Source organism: Amphiura filiformis, chromosome 13, assembly GCF_039555335.1.
Source record: "Amphiura filiformis chromosome 13, Afil_fr2py, whole genome shotgun sequence".
Lineage (NCBI taxonomy): Eukaryota > Metazoa > Echinodermata > Ophiuroidea > Amphilepidida > Amphiuridae > Amphiura > Amphiura filiformis.
In genome coordinates, this window is record NC_092640.1 from 5598869 (window position 1) to 5616482 (window position 17614).

Genomic DNA, 17614 nt, shown 5'->3' on the forward strand with positions numbered 1-17614 from the left:
TATCAGGGTTTTCTTTTAAGCATTTTGCTGAAGGGGTATTTTCAAATTTTTTTGACCCTTTCAATTGTGAATTTTTCCTCTGAAGGAGTCAAAAACATTGTCCAAGGGGTATTTTTATAATATTATTATCTTCCCCCAATATTTTGCCAAGGGGATGGTCCATATAATCATCCCCCAATGTTGATGCCTGTATGTGGACCTATGTGGGTTTCTGACCCAATTAACCTCATATTTGGCCATTTCAGCCCCCAAAGTGTAAATTTTTGCGCGCCTCGTGCGAATTTATTCCACTTTTGCACAAAATTTCAACAGTTTAGCTTCAAAATGACAATTTTTTTGGTACCATAAACTTATTCTTTCTCAAAAAGGTGCTGGATTCACTATAGTTCAAGACATTTATTTCAACCCCCCCCCCCCCCAGTCAAAAAGAAATCTACGCCACTGTTTGGACCTGTGGCGGATCTAGAGCAGTCAGAAGGGGTGGGGGCAATTTTAGAAGAAAATAATAATATTTAAAAATGCCCCCTGAGAAGTAAGAAAATTTGCAAAATGAAGACCTAATTGAAGCACTATATTACTGTGTAAAATTTAAGTTTGAGCAGTTGAAATGACGGTCCATAAAGCCTTTCGTTGTCACGTTTTCCCCATTAGACCTATAAATTGTGTTAAACATAGGGCCTAAATTGGCAAATATCGAAAGCAGAAGCGAAAATGGTCGCTTGTTTATCCACTACGCATGGGGTGTCTGAGGGGGAAAATTTTGTAAAATCAAAGTCCAATTGAAGACATATTTGGTGCATCATTTAAACAGAAAAAAGGACCCGAACCCAATTTGCAAGATTTCAAACTGACACTATACAATTTTAGAGACTCGCAATCACTAAAACATACATGGATTGATGCTGACAAAATGTGACGGGCCCTACATATCGGGAGTATGTCCTAAATGCCAAAAGCTTAGAATAAATGCACAATATCGGGTGTTTCTCTATTCAAATCTTGCAATATCTGAATGCGTACGTTTTCAAGATTTTTTCCGCATTGGACTTTGGGACTATGGATTTGAAGGAGTCAGAAAAGTGTCTGAACGCGTAAATACGCGTGTTTTGTGCGTTAAAGAAAACCCTGATTGGTATGAATTATTTTTTTTACTTCTTGTGGTGGAAATTTTTTTGATGTCTGCTAATTCGATTTGCAAGGAAAAGAAAGTATGTTTTGCCGTTTCAACGAATGAAAACGATTGAGTATTGCCAAAGTTATGTTTGAATTAATTATCACTTAAAAAGTTATCATAGGTTAGGCCTACACATATAAACATAAACTTGTTCAGCTACATGTATCAGCATATCAAAAAAATGACATGGTCAACAATTAGTAATTAGCGGGGAATGATCACTGGAACGAGGTCATATCAGTGGACTACTGAGTATAGCATGATGTTTGGTTGCCTGTGAGTGCATAATTGATATGTTGATAACAGATCTAATAATGTTGTAGAATCAAAATCTTCATTATATGGACCACATTGAAGTCAAAGTAATTATCTATCCTATCCTGTATCGTTTTATGGATAAAATTGACTCAAAATGTTATTGATGATATTATTGCTATCTTTTACATCAGTTTTGTCTTTTCAGCGGAAAATCCGATGGAAAATAAAGTTTTAGGGCTAGCTATAATATTGAACAATATATCCCATATTTTGACATGCACTTATAGAAAATAAATAAATTATTGTCTTACTTTATAAATTATAAATACTGTAAAATGACACATAACTAAAGTGAGGCCACTTTCTATCTTTTTATTTGATTCATAAAATTACATTCAACAAAATGATTGAAGACTGAGAAAACACACAATGCAGACTATTACAGAATGGAGTAGGTAAGATGCCATGTCCATAGCTTTGCAGGAGTTTCGGACTAACAATCAACACATTCAAAAATTACAGTTTAAAAGTGAAGATTGTAGTGAATGATCAGTCCTTTATCATGTGCTTGCCACTATCTACTTTATAGTAAACTATACATTGCAAAATAATATAAAATCGTTTTAAAATAAAATGTGCATGTAAGTTGAGTTTACATAGCGAATTAACTAACAACTGCAGTGTATTTCTTGATTTTAATAATAAGCATGGGTAAAAGCAGTAAAGACAAAAATACAGAACAATTTGGAGTAATGAATTAAAGAGTTGACAGGAGTTATAGGAGTTAATGCTTTTTGCTGTTTCAGTGTGCATGTTCTCACCATTGATGGTTTGGTGAACTGTCATGTAACGTGGATGTAAGCGTGATCCTAAAAAATGCCTTTCACAGTGACCCAAACTATTTACAGGTCCTCTTCTGCATTGAGGCTGGCCTTCCCTTTTAAAGGGAATTTTTATTAGGTTCAAAACACATTCAAGATGTTCCCAAATAAAAGTAGCCATAGGCATGTGGGGCCAATAAAAGATCACCCGCATAGGCCACTACTAATCATGACGTATTTTGTGATGTTTCCTAGACAAAACATTTGTTTTTACATGACAAACAATTCAACCGCTATCGTTGAAATCAAGAGTACTTTTATTAATTTTTTATCCTGTGTGGCCAAAAGTGTGATCATCCCATGGCTTTCAAGATTTTTGCAGATAGGTCAAACTATACTTTTCTGAATCCTTGAGATGAGAGCGGATATCTTGGTGAATTTGAGCAAATATGAAATTTGACGGCTGTGTTGACCTTTGAATGACCCCTACATGCTTGATAAGGCCATTTTTCAATTTTGGGAACATATTGAATGTACAGAGAAAGGTTTTTTTAACACAAGTCTACACATACATAAATGACAGCCAGTAAAAAAATTTCACTGACCATCCAGGATTTGAACCTGTGACCTTCGGATCACCGGACAGGTGCTCTGCCAACTGAGCTAATGAGTCAGATGGAGAAGAGCAGTGATGTTATTATCTACATGTATAGGCCTTCAGTTCAATACCCACCCTCTATCATCTTCTCATCCAAGAAGCTTTTTGGTTTGGAAATCATTGTCGAGACGGAGAAATAAAGTTTAACTATGTGGGAAATTAAATCTGAGAATTTTTCCAACCCATCCCCCGTAATGTCGAAAAGAAATCAACGCCACTTCATTTCTCGCCATGGGTGTTCTAATTGGTCACACATGGTCATATTTTTTGAGGTGGGCACCCTAAAAAGGTAGAGCTGCCACATTTTCCACATTTTTTTCTCTTCTTATTCCTTTATTTTTGCTAAAATCCATCATGAAGAAATGGTTTGGTCTTATTTTGAAGATAAATTATTAATTTAATGAAATAATAACAAATACAGTTGAACAAAAGCATTAATTAATTACGACAGCTTAACCAAGTTAATTAGTCAGGGGTGGAGCCGGAAGCGGTGGAACTGTGTAATTCCAATGGGAAGTTGGTGTTCATTAAAGTCTGACTTTTTGACTTTCTTAAAATATAATTGCCTCTAGGTAATCATAATAAACTTAATAATTAAGGATTTAATGAGCTGAAGTTCAATTAATGCATTGGAATGTGTATCATGCAATACAATATGGGTTTTAAATGTTGCATTCATGAAAAAATGTCATAAATAGATCTTTTAGTTTTAAATTGTTTTAAATTTTCTCAAAGGAGTTTATTACAGTCAAAGGATTTAATCTGATGACATATATCTCTGGTTATTAGTTTATTGATGTAGGCTTATTGTGCATTATATGCATACATGTACATGTACCATTGTTACAAATTATTCACTGTATATTAATTTTTGGAACACCCTATATGGGAATTGGATATTTAAATGTGATATTATAGCAATTTTTAACTATTTTGAATATATTTTCCAAATTTAAAGTGTATTTGCTTACAATTAATGGCACGTCTACGGGAAATTTTACATTAACAACTTTTTTCACATCCTGTGTAACACGATGGGCTTAACAAATTTAGTGCAAACTATATCGTCAACCTGCTACGCTAAATGCCCAAGTCATTTTTACATGTTTCTCATTAGCAATTTTGATTTTCTGAGTAATAAACCCAGCATTCATCAAATTTCCAGCCGCATTCTTCACTAACTTGTGGAATACATCAACAGAGTTAAAATGTATTCCACAAGTTAATGAGAAATGCGGCTGGAACATGTAAGAATGACTTGAGCATTTAGCTTAGCTGGCTGACGATATATTTTATGAAAGGACTAATTGTGTACATTTTAATATACTATGTAGAAATATTGGAGTGATACAGGTAACTTTTTAGGTATTTTGGAGTGGAATCACCCTGTACAATGTATATTTTGGGCACACCCTGTATATCCACTCAAACTTTACAGATTTGCATGCAATCCTGCCAATATGCTTTCTAAAAATGTATACTTTTATATAGTCTGGGTGAAAACTTTTTGAAATATAATCAGAAATACAAAAAAGGAGTTGATTTTTGACAAATTGCAAAGATGTGACGCAATTGGGTCCCACCTCAAAAAACATGACCACATGTGTATGTGAGGCCCGGCCCCCCAACTCAACACAAAAGTTGACAACCATAAGAGTTACCAAATTTCGCGGAAAAGGGGTTATTATTTTACCAGTAGCAAGGATCGCGAAAATGGCAAAATAGGGGTTATTTAATTTGCACTGTCCGTAAAATTTGACGGTGAAATCAGCAAAATAGGGGTATTTAATTTGCACTGTCCGCGAAATTTGGATAAAAGGGGTAATTTAGAAAATCCAGAAATTTTATGTCAATATTTAGTGTCTTTGATAAGGGGTGTTTGAAATTCTAATCATTGTAAAGTGGTGTTTGAAATTCTGGTCATTATAAACCACAAAAAAGGGATATTTTGGCCAAATTTTGTCCTCGAATTTGTATGAAAAAGGGGGTAAATTTGATGAAAAATCATTGCAAAGGGGCCTTTAAAAGATTTGGTGACTCTCATGGTTGTCAACCTTTGTGTTGAGTTGGAGGCCGGGATGTGGGTGACATCCCGCTATCTCTAAGGTCCGCTATCTCTAAGATTCGCTATCTCTAAGGTTCGCTATCACTAACGTGTAAAGTCTATGGAGATCAGAATCCGCTATCTCTAATAGAAAAAGGTTAGCTATACCTAAAAAAAAGGTCCGCTACTTCTAAGGTTCGATATCACTAATTTAGAATAAGGTTCGCTAGTTCTAAGGTTCGATATCACTAATTTAAAATAAGGTTAAGCTATCACTAATTTAAAATAAGGTTCGCTATCACTAATTTTGAATAAGGTCCGCTATCACTAATTTATTGAAGGTTAAGCTATCTCTAAGGTTCGTTATCACTAATTCCAATAAAGGTCCGCTATACCTAAGGTTACGCTATCACTAATTTTGTTTCAGGTTACGCTATCCCTAATTAATTAAGGTTACGCTATCTCTAAGGTTCGTTATCACTAATTTCGATTAAGGTCCGCTATACCTAAGGTTCGTTATCACTAATCTTAAATAAGGTCCACTATCTCTATTTTAAATAAGGTCCGCTATCTCTAATTTCAAATAAGGTCCGCTATCTCTAATTTTAAATAAGGACCGCTATAGCGAACCTTATTTGAAATTAGAGATAGCGAACCTTATTTGAAATTAGTGAAAGCGAACCTTAGAGATAGCTTGAACCTTAGAGATAGAGAACCGTAACCGGGATGCGAGGCCCCATCTCTCCTGGACTTTTCATTAGCTGACATTTGATTCAGAGATCAGCTTTGTATACACAAAAGATTATAGCCTACTAGTAATGGTGAGAATCATTTTATTATTTTTAATGGCGAAAATGTTTTAAAAGTATTGCTATTCGATTTGTAAGCTTGAGTATTGCCCAAGTTATGTTTGAATTAATTAATGACTTTAACAGTTATAGGTTAGGCCTACATGTAAACAATAATAGTTCTACAGCATATCAATATGGTCAGCGAAAGAAAATTATATCACCAATGACGTCATATCAGTGGTATTTCCTTGGTCATGTACAGTATCCTTGACCACTGAGCATAGCATCATATGTTTGGTTGCATGTGAGTATGAGTGCATTGATCATCAGTGGCGGATTTAAGCTGACAGCAAGTCAGCAAGTACTAACAAGGGCCCCCCTGTTATTTTGGCCAAAGGGCCCCCTGCTTTTTTTTTAATTGTTTTCTGCAAAGGTTCAAAGGTGCGGTTGGTAGAATAGAACTGAAAAGGTTATATATATGCCCGTGCATGCAAAAGGACATTCTATAAGGCCAGTAGGCCTATTTATGATTCTTGAAAAGTTTCATTTTGCCCGTTTTGGACCCAGCAAGAGGTCAGAGGTCAAGGGCCACAGGGGCCAAATTTAATATTTGGGAATACAATTCCTATAGAATCAGGACTACGAATTGGTACCTAGAGCACTAAACATTCTCAAAATACAAGTAGGTCATCTAGTATGGGCCCAGGGCCGCAATGTTAGATATAAAGGTATCATCAAAGCTGGCTCTAAAACTACAAAGGACCCAGCATGTGGACCGTATATAGGCCTAAAGATATAGGCCTAAAGGTCACAGGGGCCCAAATGTCAATACAAAGGACCATTCGTTTCTCAATAACTATTCATGGGTACATGAGCTCCAAAGGTCAACTATTATTGGCCCACTTGGCCCTTTGTTTTAAGTTTAACATTTGCGGCCCTCTGCCCCAGGGCCTAAATGTTTTTAAAAAAGTAATTTAAAGCAAATAGAACAGTTCATGGTTCTGAGTTGGTACACCCAGTACTTGGACAGTGTACCTTTCATGGGTACATGAGCCCCATAATGTCAAATATTATGGGCTACAGGACTTAGATGGGCCCAGGTCCAGGGTCCCCAAAATTGCCCTGCGCATCTTCCTTTTTAGACCTAAACACCAGTTTTGGGCCAAGGGTAAAATTTTGGCTGCGCACTGGTCCTGTATATAGCAAAATTCACCTTCATTTTAGGCTAAAACAGACTAAGGTGCATAGGCGTAGATCCGGTGGGGTGTATCGCGCGCATTTGTACCATAAACTTGTTTTCTCGCCAATGCAAAATGTCCTGGATTTCAGAATTTTTCCAACCCCATCCCCCATAATGTTAAAATTCATGCGTACATATACTAACGTATTAGCTTCCTATTCCATGAATTCCCTGAGGTCAGATTATTATGATATTAAACATGTTAAAACTGATTCTGGACCTTAATCTGGTATTTTGCTTGCTTGACTATCAAGCAAAAACAGAAAAGGAAATATCCTTTGTTCTATAGTACCTACCGTTTAAACTCTCACAAATCTTATAAACCACGATTTGGGTATAGAATAGTGTTAAATTTACCAAATGTACATCAACTTTGACTTCAAATAGTATGAAATGGAATGAATATTCGCGCAATACACACATTATATCTCATAACATTGAGCCAAACTAATGCTCACAGGCCATTTTTTTCTTGCCCTCCTCCCGACAAAAAAAAAAAATCAGGAATGCTCCGAGTCAACTCTTTACTATTGGGCCCCCGGGATATTTTGCTGACAGGGCCCTTTTCCTTAAATCCGCCTCTGTTGATCATGTTGATAGAATCACAATCTTCATCATATGGACCATATTGAAGTCAAAGTAATTATCTATCCTATCCTTTTGAGTCATAAAATTACATTCAACAAAACACACAATTCACCCCCACTTTTTGGCAAAGAGAGCAAGAACAAGAAGGGATGATGCATGCACAATGAATTGACCCCCCACCCCCACACAAACCCCCACACACCAAAATGCAAAGGATGAGAAGAGAAGAGAAGAATTTTTTCAACTTCTGAGGGGGGAACATCCACCTTCAGACACCCCCATGTGGAGTGGATAAACAAGTGGCCATTTTTGCTTCTGCTTCCAACATTTGCCAATTTATGCCCTACGTTTAAAGGGGCACTTCGTGATCCACAGCCTCATCCCCCACTTTTCTCAAAAAAAGTTGAGATTTTTATATCACTGGAAACCTCTGGCTACATAATGTTTATGTACAAAATATTTCTTGCAGATTAATTCGTTTAGCAAAGATATCGTGAAATTTGAATTTCGTTCTGGTGCACCAGAACGAAATTACAACGTATTGTCTATGGAGCAGTGTAATACACATAATCATGCATAACTCGCATAAGCGCAATATCGGAATCAACTGAAATTTTGGGAATATGCTTTTTCGTGGATATGTACTGAAAAATGTCATAAAAAGAGGATGCTAGGATCACGAAATACTCCTTTAAGGGATCTAAAATGAGCGTTTATTGAGTTTCGACAGTATTTTTTGTGGGACATGAGAGCACCTCAGACCTATCGAATTGCATTCTGAATACTGAAGCATGTCTTTCTGATATCAAATAATTTTCATTTTTGAAAATCACAATATAATACAAATTTTATGACAAATTATAATGATATATTCTTAAAGTGTATGTAGCAGGGAGGAAAAGCCGACGGTCAATTGAAAATTTTGACCTTTCATATTGAAGATATGGATTTTTTCCCAAAAGACTTAATTTTTTTTGGTGTTTTGGGAAAAAAAATCCATATCTTCAATACTGAAAGGTCAAAATTTTCAATTGATCGTCGGCTTTTCATCCCACCTACATACACTTTAAGTATAAATCATCAGATTTATAAAGTTTACTTCAAGTACTGTTAAATATCAAAATATCAATTTTTAATGATTTGCCATAAAATGTGTATTAAATTGCGAATTTCAAAAATCAAAATTATTTGATATCAGAATGACATTGTTCGTATTCAGAATGCAATTCGATAGGTCTGATGTGCTCTAATGTCCCAAAATAAATACTGTCCAAACGTTCATACCCCAGCCCTTAACATAATAGGAAAACTTGTCCATGAAAGGCTTCTTGGACTGCTCATTTCACAAATGTTTGGCTTTAATGCCAATTAAGTCTTCATTTTGCAAAATTTTCCAAATTCCGAGGGGGGAACATTGTTCCTCAGACACATCCCTGCATAGTGGATAAACAAGTGGCCATTCTCGCTTCTGCTTTTGACATTTGCCAATTTATGTTTAACACAATTTATAGGCCCACAATAATAGGGAAAACTTGTCCACGAAAGGCTTCATGGACTGCCAGAGGATGATTTAAGGAAGCCCCATCATGCACTGTAAAAGTGTTATCACTAGAGTTTCAACTGCCACTTTACTTTTCAAATCCCATTGAACTCTGTGCAAAAGATGTTGTTTTAGAATTGCCCGTGTGTCATTATTACTTGGTCGATTTCAGATCTAAAGTGATGTATGCATGAAGGATAATTCACACCTTCTGTAGATAACATAAAATGTGAAATCGACCAACCTTTTGAAGGTGTTTTTACTGTAAATATATCTGTCCAAATTCAAGTCTTAACCATGCACGTGTGTATGCAGTGGGCGGGCAGTGGTGTCATGTTCACTCACACAGCTGTGCTAACCGCAAGACTTGCTGGGAAGTGCTTAAATCATCCTCTGATGGACTGCTCATTTCACAAATTTTCGGTATTTTCAAACAAAAATTTTACACACTAATACTGCCAAAATGGACCACCAAATCGTTTCAATTAGGTTTTCAATCATTTTGCAAAAGTTTATAACTTCTGAGAATCCCCCTCAGATACCCCTGCGACACATGGCCGCTCCGCAGCCTTTTTGGATACTTTATTACCCCCCCACTTTCAAAAAACCTTTCACAGGCCTGGCACACTATACAACTATTTTTCATGCATTAATATTTGTAGGCAAATAAAACCCTTTGTACAGTTTGATTTAAGAGATAATAAACAGTAGCGTAGCCAGCGGGGGGGCAGGGGGGGCAGAGTGCCCCCCCTGACAAAAAAAAAAAAATGAAAGAAAAAGTGCCCCTCTGACAAAAAATGAAAGAGAAAATCAGGAGGGCAAAGGAAAGGAAAAAGGGCAAGGAGCCCTTTTCTAGCAAAATTCAGGGCCAAAATAGTGTAAAATACAAAATTTTTCCGCTTCTGCCACATTTGTAACAATAAAGCCCTTTTTAGCGGATAATGGGCGAAAATAGTGTAAAATACCATTTTTTTTGCCTTCTGGCACACATCATCCCAATAAGGGCCTTTTCGGGAAGCTCGAAGACATACAGTCTCTATGTATTGTATGATGCAACTGCAATTTTTTTTTCGTCTGTGCCCCAAAAATTTTATTTTGCCCCCCCTGACCAAGAAAGCTGGCTACGCCCCTGATAATAAAAATATCTTAAAAGGGACTGAATGGAAGTTGCATGACTGTTTGGTAATGTATGTGAAAAAGTAGGCAATGTGAAGGTAGTGTGGTTTTTATATCACTCATACATAAATTCCATGATTTTCCTGAATAATTTATATTCTCATTTCACTCATTTTGTCGGGCAGCGCTTCCAAACATTCCTGTAACATTTTTCAGAAACCCAAAAGAGAAACCCGCAACGCATTGTAGTTTTGAGTTATAATTCTTTCAGAAATGAGGTGATAATATGGCACTGCAAGGCATAAATATCCCTTTCCCATATTTTGATGATGGGAATGGTTAATGTGGGTTTTCTGACCACCATTTTTGCACCTGTATTTCACCATTGTAGCTTCAACATGTCTAAAAAATTTTGTGCGAACATTTGTACCATAAACTTATTCTGTTGCCAACAACTGCTCTTTTTAGATTCACTATATATGTTGTTTTAACATATTGTCCAACCCCATCCCCCCAAATATCAAAATGAAATCTACACCACTGCTTTTCCCTGCCCCATGGGTATTCTAATTAGAATTACACATACAATAGCCAGGGGCATAGCCAGAGGGTCAGTCACCCCCAATCACCAAATTCCCAAAAGGTCCACTTTGCGAGCTTAGGGTGAAAAAAACCAGTTTTTATGCTTTTTCTGTCAAAAAGGACCAAATTTGCCCATTGGCGAAAGTAGCAAACAAAAAATTAGGTTCTGCATGCTTTTTGGGTAAAGGTCCGCTTTTGGGGAAACAAGGTCCACTTAATTTGCCCCCTCCCCAAAATCCAGGCTACGCCCCAGATGATATCATGTGAGCCGCCATCTCTCTCCTGTTTACTTGGATCACCCTTTTTAGACATTCTGCTTTTAGTCACATATTATTTTCAAAAAAGGTCATGCTAAAAATGATGGTCATAGAAATCAAGGACAGCGTGCTAGAGAATTGCGTTCATTTCTCATCTACAGATGAATTGAGACACTGACTTACCATCTAATTAATCACCCCATGTGAGTGGTACTGCAGTGTAGTCCACCTCATCCCAGATAGTCCTGGGTTGAACCCTAGTTGCATGCCACTTCATGATGTCTGAGTCAGAGCCCATAATGTCTGTGTCAGAGTCTGTAAGAATATCAAAAGCTGGGTTTTTAGCAATTTATTTTGACTTTAAACCTATTAAATCCTTCCTTTAACCGAGGTAAATTGGGTCTTATTTTATTTTAAAATGAACAAATTGAATGGAGATGGGCACTCTAAGTGAACTGCTCCAATTGTTTTGTTTGTTTTTTTGTCAAAATTTAGAAGTAGCTTCATTGTGTTATAATAATAGTCTCCAATATTACTCTAACAAGGTAAGATACTGTACGTATGGTAACATAATTGATGGCAACGTAAATGACTGCACCAAAATCTCTGATTCAGGGTTTCTCCTTACCGTATTTCAGTCAAATAGTCGCCCCCCCTCAAATAAACGCCCCACCACTTTTTTCAACCAAGATGTTTCAAAAATGCCGATATTTCCATGCCATCTTGTGTAGTAAGGTTACCAAGTTCCCCACATGGTCGTTAATAGCGTCAATAATTGGCGAAAATCTGGATTGGAAACCGAAGTGAGCCAGAAGTCAGTGTTTCTAGTTCATATTTAGTCATTTTAGCGTTTTTATCGTTCTAAAATTGACCTTGAATAAATGCCCCCCCCTTGGGAAAATGTAACACCCCCGGGGGCATTTATTTGACGAAATACAGTATTCTAAAAAATCCCTAAAAATGACCAATTCTGGGGAAGTTTGTCAACTTTCTAGAAACATCCGCCAAATGTAAGCAAAACAAAATTGAAACTTTTAACCTTTCATATTGAAGATACATTTTTCCCCCTCAAAAAATGAAAAAAAAAATTTTTTGATGTTTTTGGACAAAATCTATATCTTCAATACAAAAGGTCAAAATTTTCATACGGCAACAAATAAACACAAATCACGACCGGCACACAAACTAACTTCAAAAAGCAAGGGAATGTGCTGCCATGGGATTCGAACCAACAACCTTCCAGTCACTAGACGGATGCTCTAACCATTAGGCTACCAGCTACCACTTATACACGGTGGTTGTCTTAAAGGGTACTAATGTAGGCAGTCAAATCAAATATCAAATATCACACAAGTGCAGGTGATTTGTATTTTATTTACTTTCTTGTTTAATTGTAACTCTTTTGGCTGGTAAAACTGTCTTTGTTTTAATTAATGTATATAATATTCAGTTTCCTCTTGTAGCAAGCAATCATTCCCCATTGTGTTTATATGTTCATGTACAGGATGCGTAGACCTTTATCGTCTTAACCAGTTTTAGACCACAATTTATTGTCCTATAATTTGGATCCAATTTAGCATTAAAATAGCACTTTTGTGCCCCTAATGTAATGAACGTAACATCATGTTCTACAAGATCAAGAATGGCCTGGTGGATATAGACTCATCATACCAGCACTATAGCAACGAGAGGGCACAAACAAAATTCACTCAGATTAGGTACAAAACCAGACGGTACGGGACACCTTCTTTCCAGCAACCATACCCGAATGGACTAGTTTGCCAGAGATAGTTGTTTTAACAAACACCAACACTTGCCAGTTTTAAGAAAGCAATTCAGCTCCAGATAAATTCATTTTGTAGCCGCGTCCATCCACTTAGCAGCAAGATGTTGGTGATGTTGCATTTAATGAACAAATTGAATGGAGATGGACTACTCTGTAGACATTTAATTTTGGAGAGGTCTTCAAAATATTTATACGGGGATGTGTCACACAGACTTTAGAATGTTGACTTTCTCTGTACCTACTTTATGCTGTTTTTGCAACCCATCAGTATGCCAATTTTCCACAACAAGCACCCACAGGCGCTTTTAAGGGCACTTTTGCTCAAATGCGCCTAATTATGCTCCCAATTTGGCATATTATTATCGACTGAAAACCCACCCATCAAATCAATACACCAAAATCACTGAAAACAGTGAAAAGGTACACCAAAATTATGTCACATCCCTGTATGTACCTTCAACCTGGGAGAACAAACAAACTCCTCAGCTCCCGATTTAATTTTACATGCAATTTACAATTTAATCTCTATATATGGGAAGAAAGTCATTTACGTTATTGTGTTTTTTACAAAGACTTTTCAACAGAAATTTGTAGGTGCCTCCGGAAATGTTTGTATTGCTATGGTTCAATAGTCAACTAAACAAAGCAAACAACGTGTGTCACTTTCAACATTATATTTAGTATGTCCCTCAAAAGAATTCATTTTTAGGAACTTCCATTGAAAGAACCAAATTTTTTCGCATCTTCCCCTCCAAAACACCCCACTTTGTAAATATTTTGCCTCCCTTCCCCCCTTGGCGGGTACTCCCCTGATGTAGGGCCTATTCTAATTATTATTATATGAGTACATTTTTCATAGTAGGCCTAATTATTCAGATTTCTAACTGACTTACCATCCATTCAATTCATCCAATGTGTCCGTACTGCATACATATAGTCCACCTCGTCCGAGATAGCCCTAGTGTCCTGTGATCCAAGTTCCTGATGTGCAAGTCCCAAGTCCTTCATGTCCGAGTCTTTAATGTAAAAAAATCAAGAACAAGGTTTTTATCAACCAGGCCTGAGAGCATGTCTTTGAAAAAATATCTGTTTTTGGCGAACGGAAGGTGTGGAACAGCTTCTTTTGCTAAATATTAACAGCATTTTCAGCCCTTTTATATGAAGTCACTCACACCACTGTTTTATAAAGCCTTAGATAGAATAAAAATTCTTCTGTAGCTAAGTTTGGAGATTGCCACTGAACTATAAATTGCATCTAGGGAAGGATAATCAAGGATTTGGATCTGAAGCTGAGGTTTAAAAGGGAAGACAAATTTGGACAAGTTCATATTCATAAAGCTGTTAAGTTAAAGCCATATTATAACATTTTCATACAAAATAGATTAGCATTTCTTTGCCATAAAATGTTAGTTTTTACTGTCAGATATATCCCCTTTTATTTTTGAGCCGAACAACTACGGCAAATCAAAGAAAATTGGAATTTACTACCAGCGCATATGTCGCCAATACAGTAGTACCACTCCTTCGGTCATGTTATGGTACGGCCCTTTGTTGTGCAGATCACCGTCGCGCACGCCGTTTACGTACTGTGTGTTATGAACATTGTGTATGCGTTTGACTAATAATTCCATCGTAATAATAAACGCTGATTCAGGCGTTTTATTCAAAATCTCGGATTTTGACAAAACTACAGCACCTAGAGTCTTGATTTTTTCAGGGTATATTGGTTTAATAAAGTACAATATAATTGTGTAAAAAAAATAATTTTAAAAAATCAGTGAGGGCGTCCTCCTCAGCAAATGTTATAATATGGCTTTAAGTGGTTCTCTCTTCCCTTAGGTCCATATGAACAAAAGGGTTAGACAGAGTCTAAAATTAGACCAGGTCTAAGTGGAATTCAGTTTCACCAAAAAAATATATTTTCCAGTATTCCCAGATGAATTATTTTGATTTGTTGTTGAACTTTACACTTGAATCTTTAAAATTTACTTGTCATTTTATGCAGAAAATGTGATTAAATTCCCATTTCTGACAGAAGTAAATTCCACTTAGACCAGGTCTAACTTTAGACCCAGTCTAACTCTTTTGCCAATACGGACCTTAGAATACCAGATGCTTCCATAAATAGTTAGTAGTGTTGGGCAACATGCACTTTTCTGGAGTTGGCTAGTCGGAAGTGTGACTTCCATTGAAAGATGGCAGATCAAAGAAAATTGGAATTTACTACCAGCGCATATGTCGCCAATACGGTAGTACCACTCCTGGTAGTGACTTCCATTGAAAGAACCCATTTTTTTAGCATCTTCTCCTCCAAAAGACCCCCATTTTTTCATAGTAGGCCTAATTAATCAGATTTCTAACTGACTTACCATCCATCCAATTCATCCAATGTGTCAGTACTGCATACATATAGTCCACCTCATCCGAGATAGCCCTAGTGTCCTGTGATCTAATTCATCCAATGTGCCAGTACTGCATACATATAGTCCACCTTATCCGAGATAGCCCTAGTGTCCTGTGATCCAAGTCCCTGATGTGCTTCTGAAGTCAAATGATATACAATTTTAAAGTTATGATATATATTTTCTAAACACAAAATAAAACAAAATTGACCGGGGCCGACTTTACGGCCGATTCGTTGTGTCCGTTCACATATCATGTATGATCTGGAGATGGGGTTCAGGGACACAATAAACCAAAACAAATATAAATCAATGCAATTTCAGTGTATTCTCTTTATTAGTACTCATTATTAAAGCCATATTGTAACATTTGATGAGGACAGTGACAGCGCTTACGGGGGTGGGGGCATTTTTTCTCCCCCAGTTTTCCCCACTTTTGAGGTAAAACCCCAAAATTACATAAATTTCCACTTTTTGCGGCAATTTTGTGCGAAATTTGTTGATTTTGGCTCTCCCCTGAAATTCACTTTGCCCCCCCCCCCCACTCCCCAAAACATTCCTGGTGCTGCCACTGGAGCACCGCCTCAATATTTTTAGAGCGTTTTATTTAAGAGGCTAAAAAATCTAAAAAGTGGGGGGGTAGGAGCAGAAAAAATTTTCATCAATTTTTTGCATTTAAAAATTATAGGGGTTACACCCTCACCCCCCACATAGCACCACTGTCTCGACTCGAGCTGTAGTAATTTTGTCAACTAAATTTTTCAAACTTTTCTGCCCTTCTTAAATTAATAGGCCTTAATTATGCTTGTTGCCCCTTCTGTACCACCCTTTTATCTTTAGTAATTCTTTTTGATTTTACCCCAGGGGCTTGTGCCCCAAAGCCCCCCCAGATACGTGCATGCTTAGTATACAAGTGAATCCCCAGGACTGGGTGCAAGTGACTCCAGGTTTTAAATTTGCATAAGCAGGGCTGTCAACTTTTTGGAATTGATTGGCGTGAGACAGAGGCGTACCGGGATTTGTGAACTCCAATGTTCATTTCGTACCATGAATATTTGAGCCACGGCGCTGTGAAAAGCGGGGGGGGCAACCAATTATTCATGACGATGCGTGAGATTGTACTCATTTTCCAGCTTTTTGCGTGAGATTTACTACCTAGGCGTGAGATTATACTACCTTGGCGTGAGACCGTGAGAAAGTGACCCAATGCGTGAGACTCACGGCCAATGCGTGAGAGTTGACAGCCCTGCATAAGTCCTGATGCCTATAAAATATTGACATTACCGGTACACTATGTAAATTGTAATGATTACAAAGTATGGTGATTTCCAATTATTTGTAGAGCCAAGCCCAAGATTTCGATGTGCTGTTGGGGCCCCTTCACATGCAGCTTAAAAATGAATCGAGGCACTGTAGTCTACGTATTGGAAGGGTCACTGGCCTCGAGGAGTGGGTGGGGGGGGGCTTCCATGCAGCTTAAAAATGAATCAATTCACTGTAAGCTACGTATTCATGATTCATGAAACTCCATGGCATAGCCCTGCAGTTTCAATTTTGGAACTGCGAGTGTTGTGTTAGGGTCTACAGTATGACAGGTTAACCATTATTATATTCAATACAAGTTACATCCATATTTAAGTAGACACACTTACCACAGGCCTATAAGCTGAACACAATCTTGAGCGAACTCTGGTTTCGTGTAGTCATGTAGAAGCACCGAGAAGTATAGTCGAGTGGGGGAGGTGTGATTCGGGCCGGTGATATGGCTATCCTTGTATCAGGCTGCGTGCACTGAGTATCTATGGTAGATACCACAGATTCAAAAATGGCGCGAATATATCACATACTGACTCCAAGCGGACTGAGCACACACACCTACACCCCGGGACCTACACCAAGGGGGTGACACTAACTTCACGGTTGTTCTATTATCAACGCAAACCTATGACAAATCACGCTGGTTTTCTAGTTAGAAAATGAGGCCAGTTATCGATCGGTTATGAATAATTAATTTCGATCCCTTTTAGGGTTGGCAAATAACGACGCCGTTAGTTTTGCGAACTCTGCCTGTTCAATGCGAGTAGCAAGCTTGAAAGTGCGCCAGCTAGCAGAGCAGGGAGCAATCCGGTGATGGCGCACTAGTATTTCCCATCAGGCACCAGTGATTTGTTTTTACAGAAAGTCTACTAATTTGATAATGGAATAACCTTTCGCAATAGTAATGTCGAAATTAGGAATTGGTGTCAATAATACGACGGTAGTGTATCACTTGAATTTGATACGATATTCAGCCAGCGATTTAGCGATAAAAAACCTTTGACCACTGACCTGACCTGAAGCACGTGAGGCGCCATATT

At 37.4% G+C, this 17614-nt stretch overlaps 1 long non-coding RNA gene across 1 annotated transcript in view; it reads right to left on the minus strand.

The window, feature by feature from the left end:
* The window catches only part of LOC140167177 (uncharacterized), a 30500-nt gene extending 13398 nt beyond the window's left edge, over positions 1-17102 (minus strand). Inside the window, exons 1-4 of the long non-coding RNA XR_011860977.1 lie at positions 16910-17102; positions 15225-15396; positions 13749-13871; positions 11253-11384 (exon numbers count right to left, since the gene is read on the minus strand). This is a non-coding gene — a long non-coding RNA (uncharacterized lncRNA). The remainder of the gene's footprint in view (positions 1-11252; positions 11385-13748; positions 13872-15224; positions 15397-16909) is intronic.
* Between the last annotated feature and the right edge of the window lie 512 nt (positions 17103-17614).